Source organism: Mastomys coucha, unplaced genomic scaffold, assembly GCF_008632895.1.
Source record: "Mastomys coucha isolate ucsf_1 unplaced genomic scaffold, UCSF_Mcou_1 pScaffold8, whole genome shotgun sequence".
Taxonomy (NCBI): Eukaryota; Metazoa; Chordata; class Mammalia; order Rodentia; family Muridae; genus Mastomys; species Mastomys coucha.
Genome location: NW_022196914.1, coordinates 22,004,290 through 22,020,039, shown reverse-complemented (window position 1 = coordinate 22,020,039; position 15,750 = coordinate 22,004,290). Strand labels below are relative to the sequence as shown.

At 39.5% G+C, this 15,750-nt stretch overlaps 1 long non-coding RNA gene across 1 annotated transcript in view; it reads left to right on the top strand.

Moving 5' to 3' along the window:
* Positions 1-15,750, top strand: part of LOC116083497 — a 47,287-nt gene that overhangs the window by 24,784 nt on the left and 6,753 nt on the right. The window contains exons 4-5 of the long non-coding RNA XR_004115749.1: positions 781-917; positions 11,780-11,866. This is a non-coding gene — a long non-coding RNA (uncharacterized LOC116083497). The remainder of the gene's footprint in view (positions 1-780; positions 918-11,779; positions 11,867-15,750) is intronic.

Sequence of the window (15,750 nt, the reverse complement as noted above, 5' to 3'; positions counted from 1 at the left end):
CCTCCTTCATTTTTTTTAAAATTTATTGTTTGTTATACTCTACAAATGAAAATCATAAGATCAGGCTGAGAGTAGAAAGTCATTCTTTGGCTCTCACCAGATACCACAATATAATTTGTCTAGCCAGTCAGCAGAGGACACCATATGTCAAATAATAACAGGGTAGGGGTACAATGTGGATTGATGAAGGAAACTAAGCCTTTCCTGAGTTTGACCTTTCTGTACCCTAAGCTTGATGTTACCTATGAATGTCACCAGGAGCCTTCAAGGCAGGAAAACCAAAGAAAAATAGATAAGAGAGAAGGAACTTCCGGCATGCGTCAGTTACCTCAGATGACCCACGCTGACATTCATGCCAAGACTGGCTCTGCCTTGTTCAATTATTGATGGGAATATTACCAGAAGAGGCAACGTTTTATTCAGCAGAGATAGAATTAGTGGTTACTAGACATAACATGGAATTTGGAAGCAGACAAGCTCAATTGAAATGTCATTTCCATCACTTACTAGTTACATTATCTTAGACAAGTTTGTTTAAACTTTCTTTATCCTGAGTTTTCTTGACTGTGAAATGAAGTTGCAAATGTCTACAGCCCTACTTTTTTTTTTTTTTTTTTTTTTTTTTGGTATGCGTTAAAATGAAATAAACCATGTGAGGACCCCTGATAGAGAGTGAACTGTCCATACACACTAACTTACTTTTGTGCTTCCCTCCTACCACCAATAAATGCTCTCTGGTTGAATCCAGGAATCCTAGGAGTAAATATGCCTTTCTTCCAGAAAGCAGAGGTTCCAGTTGAACATACATAGAAAGAAAAGGATGAAACACCATTGCATTTGTGAGCTGGGAGTGCTTTCTCATTCTTTCATTGGAAATATTTTGTTATTGGATTATGAAGCTGATAATTGTCTGGAAGGTAAACACTTTTCACTGGGTTTGGGGAATAATGCCTTAACTCTAGTGCTATTATACCTTCTGAATGTAAACCACTGCTGTGTAATTGCTCTTGCTTGAAATCTCTTGAGGAAGCAGTGAGTCTGATAGCACATGTTGGTCACTATTGGATTCCTGGTAGAATGATGTCTACTTGTCTCATGTCCTGAAAATATTCAACCAAGAATGAAGGTAATTCTTTCTGTTCTCAAGCTAGATCCATTAGGTTGTAAAAGGTTTTTGAAAAAGGAAAGAGAACATTTGACAATACAGAAGAAAATGGTGTCTACCAGAAAACTCATGTCTTTCAAATAGGAACAGTACTCAGATATGGCAGCAGCCAAGGCAGAAGTAATAAGGGCACACAAAGTATAATCTATGAGTTGAGATCTTGAAAGCTTAATGATAGAAGAAAGGGGAACTAAGGCAATGTGCAGAGTCCAGGTTCCTGAGCTGGAGACGGCTCAGTGGGTAAAATCCTTGTGCAAACATGAGGCTCTGAGTTTGGGTCAGTAGAACCCACATAAAAATAGCCTGGACTAAAAGAAGGATAGTCTAGAGACTGCCCCATCTGGGGATCCTTCCCATAATCAATCACCAAACCCAGACACTATTGTGTATGCCAGCAAGTGCTGGCTGACAGGAGCCTGATATAGCTGTCTCCTGAGAGGCTCTACCAGTGTCCAACTAATACAGATGTAGAGGCTCTCAGCCATCCATTGGATTGAGCACAGGGTCCCCATTGAAGGGGCTAGGGAAAGGTTCCAAGAAGCTAAAGGGGTTTGCAACCCCATAGGAGGAACAATAATATGAACTAACTAGTACACTCAGAGCTCCCAGGGACTAAACCACCAACCAAAGAGTACACATGGTGGGACTCATGGCTTCAGCTGCATATGTAACAGAGGATGGCCTAGTTGGTCATCAAAGGGAGAAGAGGCCCTTGGTCCTGTGAAGGCTCTATGCCTCAGTGTAGGAGAATGCCAGGAACAGGAAGCAGGAGAGGGTGGGTTGGTGAGCAGGGGGATGAGGGAGGAAATACGTTTTTTTTTTCAGAGGGGAAACCAGGAAAGGGGAGAACATTTGAAATGTAAATAAAGAAAATATCTAATAAAAAATAGCCTGAAAACCCAGTGCTGTGGCCCAGCAAGTGGGTCATGGGAGCACAGTGGCCAGCCACTCTAGCCAAAATGATAAACTATAGGCTCTATAAGAAACCTTGTCTTGAAAAAATAAAGTGCAAAGTAACAAAGAAAGACACTAAATGTCATGATCTGGCATTAATGTGTGTATGCATGGGTGAATGTTTCACAAGTACATGCACACATGTGCATACCACACACACACACACTAAAGGAGGAAGAGAGAGAGTAAGGTATGAGTAGAATCAGAGGGATAAAGTAAATAGATGGGCAGAGAGGTGGACAGACAGAGATAGAGAAGTAATGGTTATTTTCAAAAGAACATGTTGAGAATTCAAAACCTGGGGATTAAAGTCTCTTCTTTTGGTAACATGAGAAATTATGTAAGATTTTGAGTTAGACTGTCTCCCATATTTCTCTCGAGTCTAAGATTCTCTGTGACATGCAATTGGGATATGTAGTGACAAGCTATATTTTTTGAACAGTGCTGAAAGTTTCTAGTGCCATGCCTCATTTCTCTCTATTACGAAGCTGAAAATTTAAGCTAATAGACTATAAGCATTACACTCACACATGTACATATAGGCACACTGACTCCCATAGCCATTCTGAAGTATATGCTTTGTTGAAATACCCAGTGAATAAAAATAATGGCATCTTAGGTGAGTTAAATGAGAACACATTGGCTGATCAGCTGTTGAATGTGGCCTTTGTGTATGAATAAGGTAATTGAAGCTTATAATAAGGTAAATTGTCACCCATCAGACAATTGTACTGAGAGAAAATGATTACAGAAATGACAACCAATAAGTATTATGCATGGTGTTTGAGCAACGGAAGCATGTTCTCATTTCTACATATTCTCAGAGAACAGTGTCAAGACCATGATGTCACTTGCTACCCTGACTTTTTTCTCAATGGAATTTCCCTAGTGTGGGAACTTGAGATTCTTTGTCAAGAAGGAGTTCTAAAGTAAGCATAGAAGTGGACAAAACTCAAGATTAGACGGGAGAAGTGAAGAAATTATATGGTTTTTAAGTGTAGTTAGGGAGCTGGTCTGCACACTGCATATATCTAACAGAACATATTATGCAAAATGTCCACGTAATAGAAGCATTCAGTTTTGTGCTAGTCTGGTATTTCTAGATGAGAATTAGCAGAACATACATAAAAATTAGATTTAGTATAAGACATTTGCACTAATCATTATGGTAGCTGCAAAAGTCTAGTGATCTTCCTTCTGCAAGCAGGAGACAAGTATGTGTGCTGCTAAGGTGGGGAGACCTAAGAGTGAACCTGGAGGTTTCTGCTCCAGGAATATGCTGAAGATCTGAGAGCAAGGCAGCACTCCTCTGTACACTTGTTCCAAGCACCCACTGCGGTGACTTCCTCCCACGATGGGAAAGGATGTCTCTTCTACTCAGCCTACCAATATCAAACTCGATCTTTCCACAAACACCTTGACACCCACACCAAGAAATAAGACTAATGAGCCCTTCCAGTATCTGGTGGCCTTGTCAAGCTGACATGTAAAATTAACATAACACATTTATTAAAGCATTATTATTTTTAATGTGCTGAATTCAAATGTAGAACTTTCTGGAGTTTGGGGTGAGAGGATAAACTTGAATATGAAAAGTTAGTAGGGCACTTAAGCCTTTAGGTGGGCCTATATAACTTTGATGAAAGAATTGTTGTAGAACCCCTAATAAAATAAGCTATTGGATACTAACCCAGAAACCCTGACACAGTCTCTACATTCTCTGGCATCTCTCTATAGACCAGGATGAACCAATTCAGTCTTTTCAGTCTCTTAAATGTGCTTTTAAAGTTTTTATATCATCAAATCAAAATTATTAGATGATCATCTCCTTCATCCAGGAAATCCGTTTGTAGAGGACAAATGAAGAGAGAGTCATCATTTCCATACACAGGAAGGAGGCTTATTTTGAGCACATGCTCTCCGTTGGTCTCAAACTGGTTTTCTTGATCTGGCTACCGAATGAGCAGAGCACTTGGCAGTCCCTACTCTATAGTGGGGACTATCCGAAGATGGGTGTCACCCAAAAGGAAGAATAAAAATGACTGAGAGGATGATATCGCATAATACTCCAATTATAGCATTTTAGTTTTAAATAAAGTTTTTTTACCTTTGATAGTAAAACTAGAATTTATTCTGTCATCTCCAGAACTGTATTGTATTGTTCCTCAATGCCTTCCTATGTCAAAACATTAATTTTTGCACTAGAAAGTCATTACAAGTGTGGTGAAATGTCTCATTGGGTAAGACATTTACTACACAAGTCTGACCATCTTACTTTAACCCTTAGAACTTGTGTAAATATAAAAGGGGAGAATTGATTTCACAAACTAGTATAACCTACACACACAAACACACCTGCAAACAGACATTAGTACATATACATACACACATTCATACGCATGTATACACACACATACACAAACATGAATACATGCACATACACAGACTCATATATACATAAACACATAGAAACATGCACACACATTACATATGCATACACACTCATCCTTCTAATAATAACAAACAAAGTTTAATAAAAGAAAACTATTACTAGATCCAGAAATGGCCATACTAAACCTGTGATCCCAGCACTGGTGTGGTTTTATAAAATTTTACCCCTAAATTTTCCTCTTGTTTCCTTATTTTAGAACTTTAAGGCATTTTATGTGTGAGCCTAGCATTCCACATTTGTCCATTTACTGAAGTTAGTAAATGAGCCAGACTAAGGATCATCATAGAGCCAATATATGCCAACCATCGGAGCAGAGAACATGATGATTGGGTTCTAAGCTTTGGCTGTTCTGATTATAATTGTTATGATTTTAAGTAATAGTGATCCTCTTTCCCTGAGCAGCAAGCCTTAGTCCTCAGTGGGGATGACTGTCTGATCCAAAGGCCAGTATGATGACTTCACAAAACATTATCCTAGTTACCAAGAGTTTATGTAATAGTTCTGTTTGTTGATTTCTTCTGGATTATTGAGACCAGAGACATGTCATAACTCAGGAATAATACATTCTAAATTTAGAGGAAAACAATGATTGTTGTTGCTCTACCTCACAACTACAAACTTTAAATATGACGTAGGTATATGGGCTAGATGAGTTTTCAAGACACACTATCCTGAGAAATATCCTCATATTTAATTCTAGGCATGTAAGCAACAAAGGAGTATCTTGCTGAGAGTTACCTCACAGCTCTCTGTGTTTTAAAGACAGATAGATGTGGGGGTTTTCCCTCAGAGTATTTAGCATAACGCTAGCAGAGAGAGAGAGAAAGAGAGCTGTTTCTTCACAGAGAGATCAGACAAATGCCTTCAAGGAAAATAAGATTTGAAGAAGCTATCTGCCTTCCATCAAAACCAAAGAAGGAGTATAAATTAGAACCCAATGGCTAGATAATGCTGCTGTTTTACAGAGGCAGAAATTAGAGGTTTGTGGAGAAATTCATACAGTATTTCTTTCCAAAACTAAACATATGTCATTATCACAGAGATTTTTTTTTTAAACAAAGAGCCACAGCTGTATACAATACATAAATATGTGTCTCAACTCAAAACACACATTAATATGTAGTTAGCAGCCTGGGTTCCATCCATTTTACTTTGGGAATGTCAAGGCTATGATAAGTCTCCTAGCACACATGGGGTTCTTTACAGTGAGTCCTCTGATCACTGGTCACTTTCAGGATGTCTGTAAGGCACAAGCTGGAGTTTGTTCTTTCTTTTCATCCTCTGAGGTCAGATCTCAGCTGGGAAGACACGACATTGGTTGGCCTTTGAATTATTTGCTTTAGCAATGAGTGAAAACAAGGACTATGCAAATGTGAGGAAAAAGAAAGGCCATTTCCATCATGGTACCTCGATTAAGAGGGAGAAAACCAGATCACAGCAAAGAAAATTCTAGGAAATGCAGTATAAAACCCCTGTGTTGGAACTTTGATGATGGGAAACAAAGATGAGCCTTCGGTTGTGCCTTAGTTCTGTTTAAAGAAGACTTGGACAACCTTCTGTGGCAATGGTAAGGAAGAGAAAACATTATGCTTCGGACTTCTGTAGAAAAAAGATTTTGTCACTAGTGGAGTGGGCTAAATTTATTACATGCCCTATCATAATGACAAAAATGCCTTGCAATGTTAACTGACAGAAGAGTCTGTCTAGGCACTCAGCTCTCACCCATCACAGTGGCGAATGATGGGGAAGGCACAATGAGATTATGGTGGTGAGTTTAACATGTATCAGAGATGCTCTGTACATCACAGTGGATGAGGAAGCTGGGAAGTCATGCTTGCACATGGGCTGACAAATACTTCATGACTCACACCCTCTGCAAGCTAGGCCACATGCCCAGCAATTGAATCCCCAATCTCCCAAAGTGATGCCACCAAGAGGAGATCAAATGCCCAAATAGTGGGGCCCCTGGGAGATTGTTCACATTCAAACCATAGGAAGGTGGCTTCAAATCTGGATGCATACATTATCTAAACCAACAAACAAAAAAAGAGTGATTGAATGTTGATTATGTAATTATTCCATATCCATGCCCAGCTTGATCTTTTCCATATAGATTATGTATGGACAGATAACAAGAAGCATCCTCTATCCTGACAGGTCTTATAATTAGAGAAGAGTGAGCCCATAAGAAATTCAGAGACCGGAACCTAAATCCCACTAGATGGAAATTACTTTAAAATGTGTCTTCTTATTATGCTGTACTGGAGGCTGACACTATGTCTCTCTCATTTCTGGTGTGTGACCTTGGAGGAAGAATAGCTTTTCTCCTGTACTTTATGTCTTTTAGCCAATATAGATATTAAGATATCAAGACACACAGGATGATCATGTGGATGCAGCTAGAGATGGTATTTGCAAGGCAGGGAGGGATGTCTGGAACAGATCCTTCCCTCAGACCTTCAAAGGAACCACCAAGCTGGCATGCTGGTTTTTGACCTCCAGACTACAGAACTGTGTTTAAGCCATCCAGTCTGTGATCTTTTTCTAGTACTGCTGAAGGAAAATGATACATGTTCCCACAAAGTTTCATCACTAAAAGGAAGAGAGTGGGAAGGACACTGTTCAGAGTTCAGGGAACACTGGACTTGAACTGCACGTGGCTGCAGCTTTTCCTTTGGGTTGTCTGGGGCAGCTACATCCTTCCCAAACCACAGCAGAGCCTTTTGTCAATAATGACATGCTGGGAAGAAGTGAACTTACCACAGACAGAGGAGAAAGAGGACATCTTCATCTGTGTCAGTTTACAGATTTATTTTGGAAAGTGATTGTGCAAATCATCCAAAATTAACACAGGAACCAAAAGGAGTCCCTAGTCTCCCAAAAAGGAGTTCTTAGTCTCCCCAAAGTTATTGTCCTTCTGCAGACAGGAGTCAATACTCTGTTTTCAGAATGCTGCATTTTATAAAAGTCTTGAGTCTTCCAGGCAAAGGAATTTAGAGTCTGAAGTGAAATGCAACATCTCTGGACAGCCTGTATCAGCTTGTATTCATAAAGAACTAATCAGGGTAAGAACTAAACACTGCATTCTCTGCAAGGCCCTGACAATGGATAATATATGCAAAGGGTACATGTAGTTCCTTACCACAGACCCAAACTGCTAAGGTGCCAATGCAGAATAAGAGGCTAACAGCGTGCCCAAAGCTCCGTGTCTTTGTAATGTCATCTCAACCACAACAGCATCAAAAATTCCACAGAGATCTAACACTGTGTCGCTGCCAATAGCTCGATCTTTTTATTGCTAAATGTTCTCTTTCTCCTTTTCTTGTGACATAGTTTTAAAATCACGTAGTGCAGCTTATGTTTAGGAGAGATGAGATGATATCTCTATATCCTGAGGTCAGACCCCAACAGCCCATCCGTTAGCACTTGCCTGCCATGGACTATGTGTGTGACATTTTAAGTACTTCATTAGTCTGAGGTCGTGCTCCCCAGGGCTCCCATATAACAAAGAGTATTATGAGTGCTTTCCAAATGTTTGCTTGTTATAAATCATTGTTATTAAAATGTAGAGGCTGTGTAAGGAATAGAATCCTAGGATTTTAGATGGTGCTTTTGAAATCTTCCAGTCTAGGGGATGGCAAGTAGATTTTACCCCAGTAGTTAACTTATAATTCATAACAGTTGCTGGTGGCTACCTAAAGCAAACTATGAGTTACTTCTCTCATACTCAAGAAAAGTCAACTTGAGAGAGAAAGGGTTTATTTTTGTCTTAAAGTCTGAGGGTACACCCATCATGGCAGGGAAGTCTTGGTGGCCAGAATGGTACTAGGTAAAGCATCAGGATTATGTGGTAGCTGGTCACATTGAATCCACAGTATAGAGGCAGAGAGGGATGGATGTTGACATTGAGACTCAGCTTACTTTCTCCCCCTTTACTTTGTATTCAGTCCAGAGATGGCGCTGGCAGCATTCAGGCTTAATCTTCCATTCTCAACTAAACCTCTCTAGAAACAAGCTCTGATCTGTTCCAAAGGGTCTATCCTAAGTGAATCTAAATCCTGTTAAACTGACAGTGAAAAGGAGCAGGCATGATATTGAAAAATGTGCTAGGGCCAACTGTGAGCATGGTAAATATCAATACTAAGAATGAGGCTAGTGTCTTGTATAGACACAGCACAATCGTTATGACCTCTCTACATCTATATCCAAAGATGAGAATGCTGAGCTCAAAGAGCATTAAATGACAGCTGCAGGTCACATCCGTTCAGACTCTTCCACCACACCATTGAACGATCCCAGTGCATGAGTAGAATATAATACTGTCTGACAGAGGGGGACACTGGACTTCATTCTCAAATGAGACTGTAATCTAGAAAACACCACTTACAGTCTTCCCAGCCTAATACAAACATGACTTTTTACTTTAGACTGAGCATGGGTACCTCAGTCGAGGAGTTAGGGGAAGGGCTGAAGGAGCTGATGGAGTTTGTAACCCCATAGGAAGAACAACAATATCAACCAACCAAAACCCCCAGAGCTCCCAGGGACTAAACCACCAACCAAAGAATACACATGGAGGGACCCATGGATCCATCTGCTTATGTAGCAGAGGATTGCCTTACTGGCATCAATGGGAGGGGAGCCCCCTTGGTCCTGTGGAGACTGAATGCCCCGACATAGGAGAATGCTATGGTGGTGAGGTGGGAGTAGGTGGATGGGTGGGGAAGCTCCCTCATAAAAGAAGGGGAAGGGGGGATTGGATAGGGAGTTTGCAGAGGAGAAACTGGGAAGGAGGATAACATTTGAGATGTAAATAAATAAAACAACCAATAAAAATAAATTTTAAAAGACATTATTGATTTGTATCTCTGCAGGGTCCTCTTCACCTGAGTAGCTCTTTGTGAGTGATTCTGAGACTGGGGACCTCTTTATATAATGTTCCACAGCTATAAATTTGAAAGAGGCAAAAGTCTGCATTCTGGATGCTCAACTCAAATCTTTGAAGCTCTCTGAGTTCTTTGGGGGAAAATAATACAATGAAATCTAAGTTTATTTTGTTAGCAGTAGGCCAAATACAGGTAAAATATTAATGAACATAAAAATACAAAATATCCTGCAGTTAAATTGGGCAAACCATCGGGGGGAGGGACCTAAAAAGTGACAGAAAACCTTTTTGAAGTAATAAGAGCAAGGAGTTAAATTTTAATCCCTCATAGCAATTATTTTCTCCCCTGGGGAAAGGACATTAAGAACTTTGTATGGCAGTGACATCTATTTTTTATTACCCCCATGAACAAGTACATCTTTCCAAACTGCTGCTATTCATTGCTTTTAAATCAGAATAGATGAGTTTGAAAAGATATGAAGATTCATTAATCCCAGCTCTAAATATTGCCAGTGAAATTATTCTCATCTACTGCAGCATGCTAAGGACTCAAAGGACAGCCTAGCACTACCCTTGATCCAAAGAATGTGTCCTTGTCCAGATAAATTCAGAGACAGCAAGACAAGACACAGTCCCTCTGCCTACTAACCCAAACAATCATGTGCTCTACCCTTGCAATGAAGATCAGAGTTTCACAGGAAGAGTCATGCCTGTGTGTTGAGAATATTCAAAATGCTAGGAAAGGGGAAGTTTGATTTTAATGTAGCATTTTACATAACATTTTGTAGTCTGTAGAAAAGTGTTATTAAAATCTACTTCTGACAATCAAATTATAACTACTGAAAGAAAGTAACTGGGGTGGGATCAGCTCTCTGCTGAAAACTAGCATGAAGAGCCATGTGTTATCCTGAACACTGGATTGGTTCTTTTATCATTACCATGTCAATTGGCACCCAATTCTAAAAGAGTTGATATTATGATTCATATTTTATAAATGAGATATTGAAACTTAAAATTGAAAAGTGGACTATTAAAACCACATGTGGCTTAAGTAGAGGATTAGTGATCAGGTAATTTGGATTTTCAGACAAAAAAAAAAAATAGAATCTAAATTGTAACATGCCCTAAACCAACATGAAAGATATCTTAGACCATATTTAGTAACTAACTCACATGCCCAGAATTCATGATCTTATTCATGAACTAGACATGTACAACACAGATGAGTATCTGGTTCACAACTTCACACAACCTATATGGAGATAAAACATGCAACTCTTCCTAGATACTGTGAAGACTAGCCCTATAGACATCCCTGGAGTGCTATTTTAAATGTTCTGTAAACACCAAGATACATGTGGGGACTGATTGCCATTCCTCGCTTATGACATTCATTTAGCTTGCCTTTTTATGAGATTTTGTTACTTCTTTGACAAGGACAAGAATTACGTCATAAAACTCTAATCACCCACAGCATTTTCTTTCCTTGCACAGAGTGGGTGTTGAATGCTAGCAAGGCTTCCTGCGTGAGTGAATGATCCATCTACATTGATACTGATGGGCTGTCCTTAGCTGTCAAAAAATTCCCTTCATTCATCTGCTAGACCTGAGTAATTTTCCAGACTTAAGAACAACCCCATCTCACCCCCTTTCTTCTGTAGCTCACCTGGCATGCCTTCCTTTCTGTCACCTTCAAAGACCTTCCCAAATGTCATGAGGTTCAAGGGGAATGACTCAGCATCCAGATTTTCCATGTTTTTTTTCTTGTTCCCCATTTGCTTCATTGCCAGTGTCGGTGACTCAGTGCTTAGCTTAATGGAAGCCGTGTTTGTTTATAGAATATGTAATACTCCTTGTACATAACACATTTTCAAAACTCTTCCACAGCCACTATTTCATTTGGTGACATAGCTGTCTGAGGTCACTAGGATGCATCTTTGGGGTTTTATGGATGTTTCATGGAAAGAACAGAAAGACAGGAAGGTCATTTGGTCCAGGTCATATAGTGAAACCAATTAATGGCAGGCCTTCTTTTCTTCTTGTTTTCTTTTATTCTTTTTAGGTTTTGCTTCCTGTGACAAAGGTGTCCCCCCACTGACTCAGCCCCACTTTAGTACACTGAAAGCTAGAAACCATGACTATAACTTCCTAAAGTTCATTCCTGCTTCTTGCTGTTGTCATTGCTTTCAGGGCTGAAAGTAGTTCTAGGAGCAAGTATTTTGTTATGAACATAAAACTTTCAGAAATACTTGATATGTTAAAATGATCTCTCACTGAAATCTTGCAAAAAGTAAGACATTTTTCTATTCTGTTTTAAATGAAGGGCATGGAGAGGTCATAAGAACCATCTTTCAGGAGCTTCTCGAAATCTTGAGTCCCAGAGAGGCATTCCAGAGAAAAAGTTACACAGGTAGGATTGCTGGATCATAGAAACCATGAATGTGTACATGTTCAAGGGGTTCTATCTTTAGAGAGAGGGAAGCTTGTCTTGGAGGAAGGGATTCTTGCAGAAAAAGAGGATATATATTTCAGACTGAGGGATGTGGAATTCCTGGGCTAAGGGCTTGATTTTGATATCCATCTGTGGGAACCATGAAGATTCTACACATCCATATCTGCTTCTTTATGTCTCTTATGATTATTCAAATATATTTTTACCTGTAAGCATTTTATAATTTGTTAGGTAGTTATACTAGGACCAGTGTATAGCTGTGTGTGCTGAGGTAATTTCTCTGAGCCCCATCTTTCTGCCTCTGAAACAATAATGGCCTGGTGTACAGTGTGGGTAAGGTTAAGTGAGATGGCCTGCCTGGTATAAAGTCCTCACTCAAGAATTTGTTTCTGGGTAGATTTTTTTATGGCCCTCTTTCCCCATGCTAAGAGTACATGCCGTGGTCCCCAAAGTCCAGATCCATTCAAACACTCTGATCATCTTTTCTTCAGTCTGTAGATATGTTACTTTGATAGATAGGTATAAAATGGATAGAGATGGAAGTACACAGGGAGGAAAATTGAGCTCCATAGAAAATGGGAATTCAAGTACTGTTCTCAACCCACACACACTCTATGAGACATTACCATTTAATCTTGTTGGAACCAAAGCCTGAGTAACTGCAAGTGATATTTGGACTTAGGAGGTTGTACTGAAGGTCCTGGTTATTTATGTTTTCTTGTTACTGAGTATGAGACATTACAGGAAAAAAAAAAAAAGAACTAGCAGATAAGAAAAAGAAATTAAACCTACTCAGATACTAAAATGGGGATCAAATACAAGCTGTAAAACAAAGACTGTATATTTTCCCTATTCTGATTGTACATTTTCAAGTCCCCAAACTCTGTCATGACTTCAGTGATGCCTACACCCCTCACCCCCATACCTCCTCTCCCCTGCCAAAAGTATCCATGACCTCAACTATTACCATGTAGCTGGGAGGTAACTAAAATTAGTGTTTGTTTGTGTGGAGCTCAAGAATGCTAAAAATTTAATCTGATTGAATAGGAGTGGAGACTAGAATCAGGAGAATTCCCAGAGGAGGCCTAAGGGGCAAGACTTGTCAAGATGGATTGTTTCGGCATAATGTGCCCATATTTTATACTCCTGGACCAGGAACATTCTCCAGGTGCCAGCATCTTTACTCACATTTTCTGTGTTTAGAGAATGCTATAGTTTGGATCTGGAATGCACACCAACCAATGAAAGTGGCTCAGTTCTTCCCAGTCAGATTTCTGGAAAAAAGTTTTGCAACCAAACCTTGCATAGTTCAAACTCATTTTTAGCTGTAAAGTGTTTTATATCTGCCCCCATGGTGTTATAATGGTAGCTAAGCTTTTTGAAGGCTTATCATATGCCAGGCTCTGTTGTAATGATTTCTGGTATATTGATTTCGTTAATCCACATTCCATCCCAATGGCATAAATGATAATATGTCATCTCAAAGATACAAAACTCAAGTCACATTGAAGTAATGCACACAAAGTCACACAGCCAACAAAGAGGTTCTACACATGGATCCAGGCAGTCTGGCTCAACTCTCCCTGTTCCTGCCAGGTATGCTGTTCCTCATCTTGATATGAGGTGTGTTTTCTCTGAAGAATGAGTCACAGGAGGATAAAGGTACATCAGGAGATTTTAAGTTAACTTTAACATGGCATCAGGTAGATAAAAATCAGCATGCCTGCTGCATGACTTATTCACAACCCATGCTGCGACATTGGATATGAAAATCCTCTTTATGTCCTGCTTACCCTGGTAATGCATGGCCAGTTCCCATCTACTAAGTACCCCAAATCCCCTATTTTTAGAATTTCAAGGCCATGCCTTCTATTTCAGACAGTGGCTGAACCCCTGAGTCCTTAATGTCTTCATTATTGTCATTTATGCATACTGTCTTGACCCATAATAGATATTCACTGATGTACATTTTAGGATAAGTAAATGAAACACAGTTCTAAGTTTCACTCACACTTTACCCACCAAGAGTTTTTGCAGGATGAACTGGGAACACCAACTAAGACTGTACAGTGAGTGCTAATTCTTGGTACTTTGACAAAGAGATATCAAGAGATCTTGGATGTCAGTGTTCACAATCTAGAGAAAGAAATCGAAAAACAAAGTCATAGAATCTGTTCCAGGAGCATTTTCTGTGGCATCTGATTTAGCAGATTTTATAGGATAGTTAGGAATGCTATGGTCAGTGGGAACAAATGACCAATGTCAGGAACACCTTCTGTGAAGATGACAGGTTCTGGGCTAGGGCAAGATTGTTCCCGACCATGGCTTTCATATGAAACCTGAAACAGAGGAAGAAGCACTTCACTGCAGTCCTTACAGTCACCATAGCTGCCAGAAAGATGAAGCAGATGGATTTAGGAGTGAGGGGTGGTGGGGGATAGTGGGTGGGCAATCTGCCTGGCTGCTAAGTCCCACTCCTTAATGGGAGTTGGCTTCTTCAGGTCAAATTCTGGACTTCCCACAGAAGATCTCTCAGCCTGTAACTCTTTCCCAGAGCATCACCCTAAAAGGGATGTAGTTGCTGCTACTTAAGCAAGCAAACAAACAACAAAGACACAGTACCACCTGAAGCTTCCCATTTAAAGAATAAAATTTGGAATTACTAATCAATAGGGGTCCAGAAATGTTGCTGCCTCAAGAGTACAGGATTGCCTACTATCTGTGGATCTTTTATTTACCATAGGAATAACTGTGTGTGTGGGGGGGGATTAAAAGTGGTGCCCTCATTCTCTATGAAGCAGCTAAAGAAGTCTTTGGTGTTGTTCAGTCTAAAATTAGAACAGGATAAATAAGAAAAAAAAGATAATAAAACAACCATCTGAAATTATAATGGCCATTCAGAAATGGATATTATGTCACTGATCTGGAGAGAGGTTTTGAAGTTAAATTGGATTAACATGGTGATCATGTTCATTCCCGTCTATAAAAGCAGTTATGATCCAATCTCACATCAATCTGAGATAACGGAGAAAGGAAGGGGCAGAGAATGGCCTCAAATAATTTCATGCTATTAATTTACAATACAAAAGAATCTTGTTTGACTCCAGCTCAGAACGATCATTCTGAATTGACAACCAGGAGAACTGAAACATTCTTGTCCTTCCTTTGTGAATGGATTTTTCTATGATCCTTTGTAATATTTGGAATTTTAATTTGATATTTGAAATTTAATTTGATATTTAAATTTGATATTTGATATTTAAAAACCAGATCCTTTTTGTCCACACCATACAATGGCACAACATTGAACTAAGCACAGATAATCCATAGCAAGTCAAAATGTTACATGTCTCAAAAAATGAGAAGCATAAGAATAGCCAAGTAGGTGTTGTCTTTCCACTTGTGTGGTCAAAAAAACAAAACAAAACAAGTCAGACACATGACTTGCCCACAGGAGAGGGCCCATTCCCTAGTATGAGCAAGTCACTGCATTTGAAGTGCACAGAAAATCTAATTGTAGATTGGCCAGGCAGAGAATAACACTGGATCCAGTTGTTTCTAATTAAGTTGAATAAAAGAAGACTTGAGAAGATATGAACCTGAGAGTTGCTGGTAGTAACAGCTACTTGACAATAGTAAGTGTATTTTTCTTGGTGCCTTGGAAGTCACTTCCTGGCCACTTATTAACACCCTAAGGTTTGTACCTAATAGAACTCAAGGGTGGTTCTGACAAACCACTTCCAGATATTTAATCTACTGGAACCTTATGGGTCAAATCTGAGAAGGAGAAGAAGAAGAAGAAGAAGAAGAAGAAGAAGAAGAAGAAGAAGAAGGAGGAGGAG